The sequence below is a fragment of the Sarcophilus harrisii genome, chromosome 2 (assembly GCF_902635505.1).
Source record: "Sarcophilus harrisii chromosome 2, mSarHar1.11, whole genome shotgun sequence".
Taxonomy (NCBI): Eukaryota; Metazoa; Chordata; class Mammalia; order Dasyuromorphia; family Dasyuridae; genus Sarcophilus; species Sarcophilus harrisii.
This window is the reverse complement of record NC_045427.1, coordinates 46,841,061-46,856,169: the sequence shown is the minus strand read 5'-3', so window position 1 is coordinate 46,856,169 and position 15,109 is coordinate 46,841,061. Positions and strand designations below refer to the sequence as shown.

Below are 15,109 nucleotides of genomic sequence, written 5' to 3'. Positions count from 1 at the left end.
GACTGAAATGACTAAAGCAAAAACAACACAGAATATAAACTCCTTGAGGGCAAGCACTCTGTTCTAGTTGGTTTTGTGTAAATACAAAATAAGAAATACTTGTTGAATTGAATTGAGTTAGAGAGGGAGTGAGTAGATGTCTTTTTAAGCAGAGTCAAGGATTCCCCACTGGAAAATCCTTTTGATGGCTATCAAGAGCTACTCCTTATGGAAGGCCTGCCCTTCATCCCTTGACCCCATCAGGTGCCAGCAGCGTCTCCCGGGTGGTTACCTGGTAACAAACAGCACAGAGGATGAGGTCACTGTGGATGGGAACAGGTGTTCAGGCCCGTGTTAAATGATCCAGCTTGTTGGGGTTTGCGCAGGCGCACCCCCACGCCTGTTCCTTTCCAGCTGTCTCCTATTTGCTGGGCTGAACACCAACCTTCCCTCCTCCCAACCACCTTCTTGTTACACTACAAATAAGCACAGGCCGTCAGGCAGGGGATCAGGATGCCAAGGCTTCTGTACGTGTTTGGACTTGCCTGCTGTAGGGCCGAGCATTGCCAGGGAGTGCTGACCTCCCTGAGGCACAGGCAACACTCACTCGCTTCTCCACCGTGAGGGATCCCACCATCTTTACTGTCTCTACCACACACTGGCCATTTCCAGTAAACTCACTCATTGGTACTGTTCGTTTTCTTATGTATGTGCTGTTTTCCCAACTACACTGGGATCTGGGACGAAAGACTGTCTCATTCATAAAACAGAATGTCAGAGTCCAAAGGGGTCTACAGAAAATAGTAGATCTTAAAACTCAGAATATCCAAGCGAGACATTAGAATGTAGAATGCTCAGTCATTAGAAAAACTCTGGAAAGGATCTTAGAAACCATCTAGTTCTAAACTCATTAAAAAAAAAAAAGAGAAGTGAGACCTAGAGATTTGTCCAAAATAACTCAGTTATTAGAGTCAAAGTTGAGCCCAAACCGGTCAGAGGACCCGGGTGCAGCTATCCCTTCGGATGTTTAGTATCCATGACCCTGGATCAGTATTATTTCCATGGACCTCAGTTTTCTCATCTATGAATGAAGGGGTTAGATGCCATGGCTTTGGAAGTCCCTTTCTGTTTTGTATCTATGAACCCAGGTCATTCAGTCAATGAGCATTTATTGAGTGCTTCCCACATACCAGGCACTGTGCTAATTGCAGGGGATATAACGAAATGCAAAACTTCTCAACCCTGTTATCTTCCCATAAGACCAAACTAAAGTCTGTTTATGAGTCACGACATCCTCTTCAGAATTTTTATGTTCCGTTCCTTTAAGGAACCATTGAGAGCTTTAAGTCTGTGGTTGAAATGTTGGTATGGATCATATGGAAATGGAAATTCTTGACTTACAATTTGGGGGTGGGTTGCTGCTAATCTGAGAGCTGGAGAGACCAGCAGAGAAGTTTTAGGACCCCTTATACCAGCATAGTCCTGGTCATTATCCAGTTCTGAGCTAGTGGGAAAACTGCGTGTACATATAAACACATACACATATATTTAAATGTGACCCGGTTTAAAAGCACAGTGTTTAACACATAGTAGGTGCTTGTCATGTCCAACTCTTCATCACCCCCTTTAGGTGATACTTGAGTGGTTTTCCATTTCCTTCTCCAGTTCATTTTGAAGCAAATGGGGTTAAGAGACGTGCCCACAGTCACACAACTATTAACTAACTGAGACTGGTTTTGAACTCAGGGAGTCTTGACTCCAGACCCAATGCTCCACTCGCTTCAACACTTAGCTGCCCCTGGTAGATGCTTAATAAATGCTTATTTACTGACTTACTGCTCCAGACACTTGGCACGTAGGCGACATGCTCTGCGGACCCAAAGAGCTGCCCTTCTGGACTCAAAGTTACAGGTCTGAAGCCTTCAGATGAAAGAAAAGGATTTTGAAATCACCTTAATCGTATCACATATTGATATATTATCTTAAGCTTTGCAAGTACTTTCTTCATGATAATCCTTTTAAGTAGGGAGTATAATTGTTACTATATACACACACTACTATTGGAGAGGAAATGTGGTATAATCGGTATTGTTGTTTGTCCTGCATCCTCAAAGTGGACCGTGACATCAGGGAAGTGATACCATGCAAGGGAATTTAAGTTAGGGAGGGCTGCGCAAGGTCACCAGCCTCGCTTTCTCCTCCAGATCCATCTGGGTCCAGTGGACAACTGGAGGTAGCCCAGTGGGAGATTCTGCCCTTTTTAAGCTTTGGTCTTTCCCAGGTCTCAGTTTGTCTGAGGCGATGCCCAATAAGTGATCAGGGATAGGTAAGAAATGAAGCAAAGATTGGCCTCTTTTTACCTAATCAAAAGAAAATCAATTCGGGAAGAGAAGACCCTGAGAGTTTCTGGCCAAAACCAAAAAAGATTGCTATTTGTATTATTCAGAGCCATCAATAACCAACCGAACTTGGACTGAGACTTATTGTTGCCCAATCAATGAGAAGCAGAATCATTTGGGTGGAGACAGAAAAAAGAGAGAGGGAGCTGACCTCAGACTGGGAGAGACCTGTATTCAAATCCCACTTCTGCCATATGTTAGCCATGTAGCATAGGCAAGTTAATATTTTTTTTAGATTAGATATAAAGATGGTACCAATTTACACTGATAGAGGAGATTGTCAGCATAAGCTCCTTATACTGATGAAATTGGTTAAGTCAAATTATATATACACAGTCATGATGTATATGTATACACACACACACACACACATATATAAAACATTATTATCCTCATTTCACAGATGAGGAAACTGAGGTTTAGTGGGGAGATATAATTTGTTTTAGGTCACATAGCTAATTTATGAGCTAGGATTCAAACTGAGGTCTGACTTCAGCACTCTTTCTACTATACTATGCTGCCCTTCTAACTTACTGTATTCCCTTGCCACTTTACAAACCAGCTCCCTCTTCTCAATTTTCCCATCTGTAGAATGGAGGGTGTTAGACTAGAACCTTTTCCTGTCTTAGATCATATGATAGCACTTATTGTCCGGACCCCTTCTTTTGCCAATTGCATCGCTATTTATTTCACGCGTGTTTGTGTTGTTTCTTTTGCTAACTCATAAATCCCTGCCTTAAGCTTACTAAGAGCAATAGCTGGGGATTCTTTAACTTGGAGTAAGGGGGGCAGCAGTGGGACAGTCTGGCCCCCAAACAGTTCAGTCTTTAATCCTCAAGGTTTAGGTTGATGTTAGGGAAGAAGGCAAGAAGGAGAGGAATACCATGGTCATGGAACCCCAGTGGTGTCTCGAGAGCCAGGGGGGAATCTTGAAGTAAGGTGGGGGATCAATGGCCAGAGTCTATTTGCACTAACTTCTGACATCAAACTGCAGCATTCTCATGGCTTTTGGTTTTGCTTTGTTTAAAGTTTATTGTTTTCTCCCTGGGCTCCATATTGGGGAAAGAATGGACTTTTCCTGTGGGTTTACTGTGTAATGTTCTGAACCTTAGCTTGGTGCTTTTCTGAGGCTCCTTTCATATGGGGCATTTGCCGCTGTTACTGATGGCTCTTGGTTTGGAGGTAGATGACTTAATGGCTAGTAAGTGACACACACCAGGTACTCCTGCCAGATACTCCTCAGGTATAATTCCCTCATTCTATAATGGTGGGGTGCAGGCTCTGACTCAGTATACTTTTAGGGCACAAAACAGCTAACTAGAAGCTTTAGAACTTTGTCAAATACTCATTGCTGTGTCAGATAATCAAGGTTTTTCCATATAGCACTTAGAACCTATGACCTAAAATCCATAGTGTATTAAGACAATTTTTCTTTTTTTAAATTTAATTTTTTTCAATGGATAAAAATCTATTTCCTTTCCCTCCTACCTCTTCCCTCATTAAAAAAGAAAAAACCCACAGAACTCTTATAACAAATATCCATAATCAAACAAAACAAATTTTTGCATTGGCCAATATGGCAATATTTCAAAGGATATGATTTCATCCATATGGCTACTCTCCTCATCCCTCTCCCCCAGTGATGCAGCTCATGAGTCACCCATCCCCACTCATCCCAGGCACTCTTGCCCATGTCTTTCCAGCCCATCCATCTTCACTGAGAGTCTATCCAATATACCTGGGCCTTCCTCTTCATTTCTTTATATTGTGTGATACTCTACACAGATGGTGCTCTTCTATGGTCACGTGGGACCTGCTCGTTTTCTTTACTCTTACATATTACAATCACCTCTTTCCCCTGCCCTCCAAAACCAACAAACATCAAATGAGACGTGCACTGTTCTAATGTAAATGAAACGCACTGACATTTGAGGGAAGATGGATCCATAATATAAATTCTTTAATGTCAGATTATAGGGTCCTAGTTTCTTGAGTGTTATTATTTACTCATTCATTGTTTGTTCGTTCAACAAATGTACCAGGCACCCAGGGAGACAGTGCAGGAAGGGAACTGGATTGGGATCCAGAACCCTGAGTCAAAGTCTACTTTCACCATTTACATATTGTATGAATTTGAGAATATAATGTCATTCCCCCTCCATGCCTTGGCTTCCTAATCTTATACTACCTATCCTACAGAGTTGTTTTGAGGAAAGCATTCTGGAAAGGGGGGATAGAGAGAGGGGAGTAAAGAGGGAAAAAGGAAGAAGAAGAGGGAGAGGAAGAGGGAGAGGGAGAGGGAGAGGGAGAGGTAAAGGGAGAGGGAGAGAGATTATAGAAGACAGGATCTCAATTGCCTGTTTCAATAATATGAGTTGGTCCAAGCAATGTTAGCAGTGGGAATATCTTCCAACTCATTTTTCAAAGGAGAAAACTAAGGTCCAGAAGAAGGGACTCAGTCTGTGACAGAGCTGAGAGTCAGGTTTGGGTCATAACTAACCAGTACTTACAAAATGTCCTGAAATGTTCCTGACTGGCCTATCTTTTTGGATTATCCCAAAGAACCCCGATGCTGACCCAGGACAGAAAGGCAGGGAAGCCCATCTTGGGTCTCCAGCCCCCTTTCTTCGTGCTTCCCCCACCCATCCACTCCAAATGGAATTGATCCAAGAGGAGCCCTTTAGGACACACGGCCATGGGGCTGCCATATATCGGCGCCTTCTGATCAGCAATCCCAAAGCCCCACTGCTGCAGGGCAGGCTCTGGGTTGTGATTGCCATGGTTTCTGTCTGTTTACTGCCACCCCCCTTGCAACCAGAGGTCAAAAAAAACTAGAGGCTATTATGTTACTGGAGCATATGTTGAGAATTAACTGCAACATTATTTTCCGACTTAGGGGGGAAAAATCGAAAATAAATATATAAACCAAAGCCAGGATTCTGCTCCGGGCCTGTCTAACTCTCCCTGGGATCTAGGAGGAAATTGGAGACCTATTTGTTTAGCTTTAGCCCTGGGTCTTTGGGCCAGCTTAATGAAAGGCTGGCCTGGTGGAGGAAGGCAATTTGTAGATGCTAAGGCCTCTGCAGTTGGTTTCAGCTGGCATTGGGCAGCAATTTTTTGTGAACTGTTTTCCCCTCTAACCAAATAATAATATTGGAAATGCTGACTTTCCACCCCCTCTTGCCTCCACCCCACATCATTATAAGTGTTGGAAGGGAAGACCCAGAGAGTTTCCCTACTGTCGCTCCAGCTGTGCAAGAGCAAATAGGTCAGATCTTCCAGCTCACCCAACTCTGAGGCAAGCTGGGTGGGTCTGGCCTCCCAGCTGTGGCGGGACTCCTGGCTGGGAGCTGGGAGAAGTGGAGGGCTGGACCGTTGGCCCAGGTCTCCGGCTTTGATGTGGTCAAGAGCAGGTCTTTCTAGGCTGCACAGAAAAAATGACTAATGTCTCTCGGCCGCCACTTGGGAATTGGGGTGGTGGGGGGATGGAGGGCCAGGGAGCAGAAGAGGGAGAGTTTTGGGCACTGGTGAGGAATAGTCAACCCCAGCCAGATGCGATTTAAAGGAGCTCAGCTACCATTTGGTGAAAGATTGGAAGTATTCCCCAGCATCTGGTGAGAGGGAAAGGAGAGGCTGTTTAGGGACTCTGACCACAATCCCATAAGGCAGCCTCAAAAATACTTGACTGATGTTTTTGTTTTAAATTGTAAGTTTTCGTGTGAGGGTCGGAGTTCCATTTGCACTGCCCCTGCCTTCTTAAACAACGGCACTCCTTTTCCCCTCTGCCTCCTCTCACTCCCTCAGTGTCCTCCTCACCAAGTTCAGCCAGGGAATGAAAGCCTAGATGTGCAGCAAATATACAGACTGGGAGTTCTCAGACATGACTTCCTAAGGGAAAAACCAGCCAAATGCCCATTGATGGGGTAATGAGCAAAAGGAAAAGTCCACTGCCTGCGGGCAATTATTTATCTCCAAGTACTCACGCTCTCCTTACAGGGGACATTTATATAGCGCTTAATATGTTTCCAGTGCTATTATCTCATTTAATGCTGCTCACAAGAACCCTGAAAGGTTATTATCTATTTTACAGAGAAGGAAACTGAGGCAGAGGTTAAGTGGCTTGCTCAGGGTCACACAGCAACTAAATGTCTGAGGCCACCTTTGAATTCAGGTCTTTCTGATTTGAGATCTTTAAGGGATAAACTCATTTTAAAGATGAAGAAACAAGTCTAAAGTGGAAAAACACGTTCTTGCTCTTTACCCAAGCTGCTGCAGGCCTGGCCCCAATCTCAATTTCAGTCTACTAATATAATATAATCAGGACATGAAGCAAAACCCCATAGTCTGCTATCTATGCTGAATAAATATTGGTTGAATAGATGGATGGACGATAACACAGAAAGCCAGCCCGGCACAGTGAATAAGGCTGCTGGGCTTAGAGTTGGGACAATGGGAGTTCAAAGTCACCCTTAGACGGCTGTGTGACCCCAGGCAGGCCATTTAACATTTGTTTGCCTCAGTTTCCTCATCTGTAAAATGGGGCTATTTAATAGTACCTACCCTGTTGTGAGACTCAAACATGATAATATTTGTAAGGTCCTTAGCACAGTGTCTGTGCCTTAAAAATGTTAACTTATTATTACCAGCTCTACCATTAGCTACATGACTTTGCACGAGTCACTTAAACCTTTGTTAAAGGAAGCATCTGGTCTAGGTTGGGGATTCTTGGCTTTTTTTGGTGTCCTGGACCTCTTGGCCATGTGGGGAAGGCTACAGCCTCCTTTACAGGGGACTCCTGCTTCAGCCACTTTAATGGCCGTTGGATCATCTGTTCCCATCTGCCCATGCCATTGGGGAAATCTTTAACTCACTCCTGTCACTCACCCTCCCCTTGGTTCAGCCCAACAGCCAAGAGGAGCCAAGATCAGGGCGTGATCTCTGAGCGTGCTCCAGCTTCTTGGAGCCATTTGTGAACCTGAGTGCCAGGTGGACACCAAATTATTTATGGACAGGCAGCTCAGGAAAGAGCTCAACCATTCTCCCAGCAGAGTTGACAATCTTCCTGAATATCCCATACACCCTTGCTACAAAAATGAAAAAGGTGGACTAGGGCCTCTCTGGATGGATTGCCAACTCCTCCTCAGAATCATGTTTTTAGAGGCATAAAATACCAAGAAGTCAATTATATTAAAATCAATTATCTAATTTTTTTAAAGCTCTTGGACCCTAGGTAAAAAATCCTGGAAAACTAGCTGATCTCCAGTTTTAAAATCTGGCCCCTGACATGTATCAGTGTGTGAACACGGGCAAATCATTTCTCCCCTCTCTGAGCTTGGCCTTTCCACCTGAGAAATAGGAATAATCCTACTTGTATGGTTTGCAGGACTGATGCAAGGAAAATGCTTTTTCAGTCTTGAATTGCTACAGAAATGTGATTTGTTGATGTTATTGTTGATAATATACTACCATCATCCATCCATATGAGCCAAAGTCAAGAATTCTTGTATTTTTCTCCTGTGCCTCCTGTGAATCCGGGATCATGGCACTCAAATTCTCTCTCCCAACCAATTAGGCCTCGAGCCCAAATCAATCCTACTTTATAATGGGTTTCAATTTTTTTATGAGCAGATACCCAGGAGATTTTTTTTAAAACCCACAAACACTAACACTTGTACATATTGTAGATGTTTATTAATTTTTAGTCCCCAGTCTTGCTCAAAAACATCTCTGTGAAAAACCAAATGACCTCTGTCCATGTATCTTTCTACAAGCCTATTCACAATATATTCCATTGGTGAATACAGACTCCTTTGGGGCAGGGATTGAAAAACATACTTTATTTGGAATAATGTCTAACCTAACTAGGCAGTAGCTTGAGGATGCAGTAGATAGAACATGGGGCCTCGAGTCAGCAAGATCCGAGTTCAGATCTGGCCCCAGATACTTACTAGCTGTATGATCCTGAGCAAATCACGTAATCGTATTTGCCTCAGTTTTCTCATTTACAAAATGAATTAAGGAAAAAGGCAATCATTCCAGTATATTTGTCAAGAAAATCCCATATAGTCAGAAGAGTCAGACACAATGAAACAAACAACAGTAGCTATGTGACCCCGCTATTATGATTCAAGTTACCCACCCTATGCTTTAGTGAGATCTCACTTTACCTCACCTCTACCATGTCCAACCCTCCCCTACCTTCTCCTCTTGCTTTCCCACCAGTATAAGGAATCATAATTAGATCATTCTTTCCATTGTTCCCAGAAAGGCTGTCCTCCTGTTTTTCTCCATGGCCCCACTCACCATCCCAGAAATTTTTCATATCAGATAATACTGACCACTACTCGTCAGTGTGCTATTTCTCCCATTAGTAATAAACTCATTGAGAGCAAGGATTATTTTATATGGTTGATATACAGTAAGCACTTAATGAACTTCTCATTCATTCATTCCCTGAAATTTTGGGTTTCTTTCAGAATTTAGCTCAGAGAGCATCTTCTAAACAAGGCCTTCTCTTCCCAAATTATCTTATATTTGCTTATCTATCTCATCTATTTATCTGTCTAATCTATCCATCTATCTTCTCCATTTATCCCTCTATCTTCTTTAGCTATCTATGTATCCATTCATCCATCTATCTTTTCCATCTATCTGTTTTTCTTTCTCTCTTTTCTTTCTATCCATCTATCTTCTCTATCTTTTACATCTATGTACTTATCTATCCATTCATCCATCTATTTTATCTTTTCCATCTATCCATCCATCTGTCTTCTTTGCTTTCTACATCTATGTATCTATCTATTCATCCTTCATCTATTTATCTATCTTCTCCATCTATCTTTTCTATCTCTACATCCATCTATGGACCTATATATTAATTCATCCTTCATCTATCTATTTTCTCCATCTATCTATCCATCCATCTATCTTCTCCATCCATATATCTATGTATTTATATATCTAATCCATCTCTCCCTCTCTCTCTCCATATACACACATATATATAACTTTTTCCCTAATAGAATGTAAGCTCCCTGAGAGTAGGGATTCTTTTTTTTTTTAATTTGTATTCCCAGGGTCTGCATATAGGTATCGAGTGTCACAGTGGATAGAGCACTGGCCCTGAAGTGAGGAAGACCTGAATTCAAATCCTATCTCCAACACTTTTTAGTTGTACAACTGCATACAAGTCACTTAATCTCTACCTCATCTCTAAAATGGGGTTATAGCATCTACTTCCCAGGACTGTTGTGAAGGTCAAATGAGATAATATTTATAAACTGCTTTGCAAACCTTCAAGTATTATATAAATGTGATTGTTCTAGAAGGCATTTAATAAATGTTGAGTTGAATGTACGAAACAGGAGGGTTGGATTAGATGGTTTTATAACCTACCTCATGATTCCAAATTCTATGAGCTCTACATATATACTGATAAATATGATACAAAATAGGGGTGAGGGGGAACAAAGGAGAGATCGGGACAAAGCACTCTAGAGGATAGCACCAGGGAGAATCTGAAGGGCTAGAGAATATGTTTCTTTGTTCTTCAGCACCATATTTGAGAGCTGTAAGTGGGAGACAGCATGTGAATGTGTAATTCCCTTGAGAAATCCTGTTACTCAAATAGGAGCTTTGGAAAGCTTGCCTTGGGCCTCTCCCTGACATGGAGGGTACCACAGGCAATCTGAAGACCTTGTTATAAGTGATTTATCTGTCAACTCAACTCTGAGCCACAGGCATAAAAGCTTTTGACTCTATAGGAGTAAAAGTCAGCACCGATGGGTCATGTCCGAGTCTAATTTTAAGACTCGGGGATCCCTGAGGGGAATGGCTTGTTAGGAGGACTGTTCAGGAGCACAAGTGAGTATGTTATGGTTGTCCTCCTCTGCCTCCTCCACAACTCTGTCCCTTGAGTGTGAGTAGGTGGGTTAACTAGCACCTTCCCTCTTCAAGTATTAGAAAGGCCCTGGGATGGAAGAGAGATGCACCAAACAATTGGGGAGGAGGGAAGAGTATTAATTAATTAAGAGTAATTGGAAAGAGTATTGATACTTTTTTTTTTAACATGGAAAAGTTAGTTCCTTAACAATCAATGATAGAATAAACCAACTGGCCTGGTCCCAAAGGGAAGAGCTAGGGACTGTAAGTAGAAGTTGCTAAAGAGGCAAATTTAAAATTTTAACAGTAAACGTCACCTCCAACTAGAGCAGACTTTGGTTCTTCCCAAATGGAGATGTTTCACATGGTCATTTTTCAAGGGATGCTAAATTATATAAAGGCTAGTGATTATATGTGGGCAGCTAGGTGATACCACAGTGCTAGACCTGGGGTCAGGAAGACTCATCTTCCTGCCTTGGACACTTCCTAGCTGTGTGACCCTGGGCAAGTCACTTAATCCTGTTTGCCTCAGTTTCCTCATCTGAGGAATGACCTGGAGAAGGAAATGACAGACCATTCCAGTATCTTTGCCAAGAAAATCCCAAATGAGGTCACATGATTGTATAACAATAACAATGGCGCAATTATTTGTTGTTATTGGTTTCCAGATGGTGTTGTCTGATCCTAAGGAAGGACTCAGAGTTTCTCAGGTGCTTGATCTGCTTTTCCATAGACATCCCTCACTCTCTGACATTTTGGGGAAATCATCCCGCCTGCCCATGGGTCTTGACCAAACACGTATCTAGATTTTTGCTCCATCAACACTACAGTTGGAGAGGAAGAGGGCTCAGGCAGGGAAGCAGAGCGGGAGTTTGCGCTCAACATATGTTCCCCCTTAACTTTTTGGCAGGGGATCAGGACTGGTTTATGGAGACACAGATGTAGGAGAATGGGGTGGTGGCACTTTCTAAATCTTCCCCATTTAGCTTCTCCACTGAGCTGGAAGGGACCTCAGAGCTCACCTCGGCCAAATTCTTCATTTAACAGAAGAGAGAACGAGTACCCTGAGCGGTGGAGAAATCTGCCCAAGCCTGTGGGAAGAGGCAATGAGCTGAATTGGGTTCCAAAGCCTCATTCTTTGATTCCAAATCCAGCGTTTTGGGCCTTGCTAAGAATGACTCATTCATCTAGTACCCTACTTCAAAATAACTCTGTGACGAAAATAGTATAAACATCATCCTCCTTACCCCCATTTTACAGATGAGGAAACTGAGGCACGGAGCCACCTGGAGCTCAGAGTTACAAGTTGCCAAGACTCCAAGCACTTGCCTGGCACATAGTAGTTGCTTAACAAATCCTATTTGACTTGACTCAAACCCAGGTCTCCTGATTCCAAAGGCAGTGCTTTTCCTACTCTATACTCCAGCTGTCTCCTGGCTGCATAATTACCAACCAACCCATCAGCTCCAATTAAACTGCAGTCATTGTTTCCATTGACTTTAACTTCTTATGAAGAGCATTCCCAAATCTCTTAGTCCTAATCACTCTCCTGAGCTTCAATTGCCTGACTCGCCAATTGCCTGCCTGCTGGATGTCTCAAACTCAACATGTCCAACGTGGAACTTCTATTTCCCCCAGATCTATCCTTCTTCCAGTTCCCCATTTCTGTTGATGGCACCACCACCTGTTCAACCTCAGAGTCATCTCGGCAGCTTCTCATTCCCTCAATTCCCATCAGCTGCCAAGTCAGATTTAGCCTACTTCCATAATATCTACTGCATCTGTCTCTCTTTTCCCATTTACCCAGCCTCCATCCTACTTTGTGCCTTCATTACCCCTCACCTGGATTATTGTATTGGCCTCCTTCTTGGTCTCCCATATTTCCCTTCTCCAATCCATCCTCCGCACAGCCGATGAGCTGGAGGTGATATTGTCAGTTCTATACATTATGTATATTGGATTTATCTATTATAATAAAACTCAAAATGTCAATGAGACCTTATTGCTTCTGACATTTAAAAAAAGATGTACCCTCATCAGCTTGGCATTTACAGCCTTCGAAGGGTCTGGCTCCATATTATTCCTTTTCAGGCTCTTTCCATTCCAGGCAAATTGGACTGTCAGCTATTTATTCCTAGTCCCTAACATTCCACCTCTGATCTCTGGGCTTTTGCATGGCCCCTCTGTAGTTCTGCCTTCTAGAATAGCTCATTTCCTTCAAAGGACAGCTCAGGGGAAGTTTATCTTGATCTCTCCTGACTATTCTTATTAATTCTCTGTCTCTTTCTTTGTGTGTCTCTGTCTCTCTCCCTCTGTGTGTGTCTCTGTCTCTCTTATTACTTTGTATTATTTATTCACCCTCTCCACTCATTCAGAAGAAGTAAGCCCCATAAAGGCAAGAACTGTTTGGGTTTTTTGTCTTTGTAATTTTAGCATCTAGCGCATGATAGGTACTTAATAGACATTTAATTGACTAGAATCAAGGCTCTCAAACTATTGGATAGTTCATCAAATGCAATAGAAAGTGCAGGGCCCATACTAACGATACTGGACAGCCGACGTATCCAGTGTAGACTGGAATGAAGAAGGTAAATAAGTGTACCTTCAAAGAAAGTATCAGAAGATTTCTAAAATGTGTAAATCAGAATCAAAGCTCGTTGAAAAGATAATGCCTTTTGTAGGACTATTGTCACTGTCCAGAGGCACTGCTTCAGAAATGAAAACTTTTGGCAATTGCACATTTAGAAGCAAGGGATTCTCAATTGGGCAGAGATTCATCCAAGAATATTAACTGGATCTATATCTAATACAAGGGAGCCGTCCAACATTTGAATTATGTTCCAGTATAGGACTTTGAATAAGTCGGTTCACCTTTGGGGACCAATCAGCTGACAAGTATTGATTAAGTGTAGTGATGGGCACTGTGCTAAGTGGTGATGATACAAAGAAAGGCAAAAGACAGTTCCCTGATCTCAAAAAGGGAAAGGCAAAATACAAAAAAAAAATCACACACAAGATATATACAGGATAAAAATAAATTGGATCAGTTTCTTAATCTATAAAATTAAAGGGTGGTTTGGGGTAATCTATATAACTCCCACATCCCTACATCTTTTGATCCATTGAAACAAAGAATACAGAACGTTAGAACTGGGCTACCTACTCCAACTTCTTTATTTAACAGATGAAGGAACAGATGAGCCACAGAGAGAAGTGATTTATTCAGGCATCCACTCTACATCAGCAGCAGAGTTCCCATCTCTCCTCAGTCCAATGCAGCCTTTCCTCAGCTGGTGAAGCAATTTTTCTAGAGCACCTGCCGGACTACGGAGTTCCACCAGGATCAAATGAATGCCTCTGTTTGGCATTTCACACTCACAACCTGGCCCCATCTTACCTTCCTAGTCTTCTGACACTACTCCCTGCTCCCCTGGCCTCCAGCTCCCTGACACTCAGCACCCCATCTGCACCTGCACTGGCGCTGACCATCCCTTCTGCCCCCTCCCATTTCTGCCTCCTGGCTTCCCTGGCATTCTTCAGTTGTGAGTCCAAGCCCACCTTCTGCAGGAGGCTTTTCCTGATTCATCCCATGCCCTATCCCCTTCCCTCTTTCCATCTGCTCTATATAGATTCTGTATATACACACTTACTCAGAGTGTGGGCTCCTCGAAGGGAAAGAGCATTTTTTCCCTTTCTTGATATCCTCAGTCTTTCCCACAATGCCTTGACAACCCAGTAAGCATTTAATAAGAGCTAATGATAACTTTAGCATTTCTATAGCTTAAGGTCGACAAAATGCTTTATAAACCTATCTCATTTTATCCCCATGACAACTCTGAAGGGATGCTATTATTATTCCCATTTTATAGATGATGAAACTGAGGCAGACAGAGATAAAATGACTTGCCCAGAATCACACAGCTAATAGGTATCCAGGGAAGGATTTAAACTCAAGACTTCCCAGATCTGGCATTCTATCTACTACAGTGTTTGTCAACTGACTAACCAATTGACCAGAAGCTAGGATTTCTGACTCCAAATGTTAGAGACAGAAAGAAGGTCTAGGGTTGAGTTCCCACTTCTATACTTACTAGACACACAACCTTGGAGAAGCACCCCAGTGGGCCTTGGTTCCTCATCTGTAAAATGGAGATACTATACTCACTATTCTTTGAGGAAAATACTTTGTGAGCCTTACAGTACTATGGAAATGGGAGCTAAGAGAGGGACACTGAAATCAGTGTATGTGACTTGTAAGGGGGTAGGACTGAGCTAAAGTAGAAGGAAATAGCCAACAGCTCCAGTATCTTTGCCAAGAAAACCCCAAATGGGATCATAATCACTGAAATCAAATTATGATTATGAAATCATAAAGAGTCACTGACAACAGTGAATTGTCTAATACCTACAAGGTAGTAATTGTGACTCGGGGCCCCAGGTTCTACAGGCGGATCATTTGCCACCCTGGTGCTTCAGTTTCTCCATCTGTGAAATGGGAATAGCCTGGTATAGTCAGAACAAAAGAAAAGAAAAATGTGTGATCGATTAACTTTGAGTTCTCCAAAGGCAGGGGCTGTGTGCATCTGACACGAGGGATTTTTAAAGGAGTCATGTGGCCCTCACTCATTGCTGGGGGGTTTGGGATTTGCCCTGAGGGTGACTTCTGATTGCTCTCACCCCCAGTCAGGGCAGCATCTGGAAACGTTTACCTTTCCATCTTTCTTCCAGTCATGTCAAAGAGAAGCTACTCTTGCCCCGCCTTAATCTGGCCAAAGACACAGAACTCACTGTTCACAGGGCCTGGGAAGGCCTCCCAGATGGAGGCTCTCTTCTCTGCTGCCCCAGTGCCC

The 15,109-nt window shown here is 42.8% G+C and overlaps 1 protein-coding gene across 11 annotated transcripts in view; it reads right to left on the bottom strand.

Annotated features, from left to right (window-relative positions):
• Positions 1-15,109, bottom strand: part of CBFA2T3 (CBFA2/RUNX1 partner transcriptional co-repressor 3) — a 115,768-nt gene that overhangs the window by 89,482 nt on the left and 11,177 nt on the right. For 4 of the 11 annotated variants that reach the window (XM_031950126.1, XM_031950133.1, XM_031950134.1 and 1 more), the window contains exon 2: positions 1,816-1,899. The exons of the other annotated variants lie outside the window; for them this stretch is intronic. The gene's annotated coding sequence lies outside the window, so the exon portion shown is untranslated. The remainder of the gene's footprint in view (positions 1-1,815; positions 1,900-15,109) is intronic. 11 annotated transcript variants of the gene reach the window in all.